At 35.3% G+C, this 2,500-nt stretch overlaps 1 protein-coding gene and 1 pseudogene across 3 annotated transcripts in view; both read right to left on the bottom strand.

Annotated features, from left to right (window-relative positions):
- Positions 1-2,500, bottom strand: part of LOC137977493 (hatching enzyme 1.2-like) — a 44,805-nt gene that overhangs the window by 23,448 nt on the left and 18,857 nt on the right. The gene's annotated exons all lie outside the window — the stretch shown is intronic.
- Positions 1-2,500, bottom strand: part of LOC137975685 (leukocyte elastase inhibitor pseudogene) — a 4,694-nt pseudogene that overhangs the window by 1,118 nt on the left and 1,076 nt on the right.

Below are 2,500 nucleotides of genomic sequence, written 5' to 3' on the forward strand. Positions count from 1 at the left end.
CAATTGTGTTTTACAAACAATACATTGTCGAACGAACAGGTATACAAATAACTAGTGTACAAAGTATACGGTCGACTCAGCTAAAATAAGAAAATATCATCTAAAATCAAATCAGTACAAAGTGCAAATATGAAAAGCCAAAGTACTAATATAGCTTATACTACTTATAAGCTTATACCACAACTATAATTCTTAAACTACAAGGAAAAAATAATAAATTAAAGAATTATCCAGCCAGCAAGATGTTGCCTTAGGGCCTCCAAAATTTCCAGGAGTGCAGGACATTTCATTTTCATATTTTCAAGAGCTAAGAGGGTGGGGTGTGGGCATTGCTTGTTTCCATATTCCACTAAAACTTTTAAAATTTAATTATCAGTATGCATTTGTTACTGTGCATTATGTTGAAACCTTGTACAAAGAAACTTCCCAAATCACATCTCCACTCTTTATAAGTGGGTCATGTTACAAAAAAAAAAAAGAATCTTTAAAAGTTGTCAATGGATTGCAGTACAATTTTACAAAAAACTGGCAGAAGTATAGAATCACTTTACTCCTAAAAATCTCGTAAAGGAGGATTGCATATGGGTTAATAAACTCATCCATACCAGGAAGAGCTTAAATTAGCTATGTTGGCTCACTCTTGTGACATCCTTTTCGATTGAACATTAAGGAATGCCATCATTTATTTCTGTAAAACGAAATTGCACGAGTTTTTTTTTATCCCAATAAATCACGCGACAAGATATTTCAGCAACAAGTTTATTAAGTTCAGATTTCACAACAACTACACTGACTAGCAAAAGACGTCATGACTGAATGAATACTACTGCAGGAGGGAGAGCTTGGTAACGTGCTTGCCTTATAAATTAAGCTAAATATAACTAACAGATTTATGCAGCAGGGCCCGGTTGTTCGAAAGCCGATTAAGTTAATCCAAGATTAGCGTAAACGTTTGTTCCATGTTTTCAACTTTTTGTTTAAAGGGTTTAGGGTCATTTTTGTTTTTCAAGATTGACTTCTTCTAATGTAACGTTTTGCCGCATATCAGTGCTGAACAGCATTTGAGGGTAGAGAAATAAAACTCCTTTATTAATTTTATAATCTGGAATTAAGGTTAATCGGCTTTTGAAAAATTGAGCCCAGGTGTTTTAGGAAACTCTGACACACTATAGCATGGACTGTTTAGCCCAAAATTAAACAAACACCAAAAGTTTACGATTTAGTAAGGCACAAAATAGACACCAGTTCCTTGGTAAGAAAAAATCCTTGGACAAATTGTCAGGGGCCACCAGAAAAGTAGCCTCTCACGCAGGCGTTTTTGGGGGAGCTCCTCTTTCGTTCCTTCCCACAAACGCCTGCTCAACCGATAACAAAATTCCTTTCCTATTGTTTTATTCGCATGGTAAATGACCAATCAAAAGTTTTGAAATAAAGTGTTGACAAGCTAAACACAACTCATAACCTCGTAGTAGTGTAGAAACGTGACCCCAGAGTTACCTTTTTCCTTCTTTTCTTGCCTTCACTAAGGTTATGCAGTGCACGGATTATTCTAAAATATGATTAAATCTTATTTTTTTCCTCTATGGTCATTAAGTTTTCCCAATGATTCACGTAGATCAAGTGAGGTCCAATGAGTCAATGAGTCATGAGTCAATGAGACTCACAGGCAATATAGCAATAATTTATTGATTAAGCCTAAGCCCTCGTTTCAGTGATGAGGCCTAAGCACTCTCTGAAATTTTAGCTTTTACTATATGGGTTAGGGTAACTGCACTAACTCATTGACTCATTGACTCAAGACTCATGACTCATTGATTCATAAATACTTGATACTCAGGCCCTAGTTTTGGTATATAAATGTATTCATAAAGAAGCCCCAAGGTACATAGAGGATTTTTTTAAGATCAAAATCTGTAATTATAATTTAAGAGGGTCGGGGACACTTTTAATGCTACCCTGTTTTAATCTAGAATGGCGCCATAAGTCATTCTCATTTTTGGCAGCAAAACTTTGGAATTCGTTGCCAACGTATGTTAGAAACGCCAAGGATATTTCTACTTTTAAACGTCTTTTAAAGAAGCAGGTCTTTAGATAGATTTTAGAATGGTAATTTTAAACTATTTATTTTATTTTCAATGCAATTATCAGGCTACCCTGCAGTCAAGGTCAACTTTCCAGAATTTAGAAAGTACAATGTGATTGCTTGGGAAAAGGAATGCTGTTCTAATGTTGGCCTAAAATAAAACAAAATTACAGACAATTTTTTGAAGAGAGATGCAGAGCAACCCTAGTCTCATGGATCTGACACAGTCTCTCTTAAATAAATCCAGTGCAAGTGGTTGTGTTAATTATTACTACTTCCTTGCTTTGCCCTGGAATGCTTAGCTAGTGTTTGATAGTGGCTTCAGCATGCGGCCCATGAACAAAATTGCATTTGACTTCTTATGGCAAATTATAAACAAAAATGGATGGTCAACACGAAAGATGGATTTCTTCAGTA

The sequence above is a fragment of the Montipora foliosa genome, chromosome 11 (genome assembly GCF_036669935.1).
Source record: "Montipora foliosa isolate CH-2021 chromosome 11, ASM3666993v2, whole genome shotgun sequence".
In the NCBI taxonomy this organism is placed as follows: Eukaryota; Metazoa; Cnidaria; class Anthozoa; order Scleractinia; family Acroporidae; genus Montipora; species Montipora foliosa.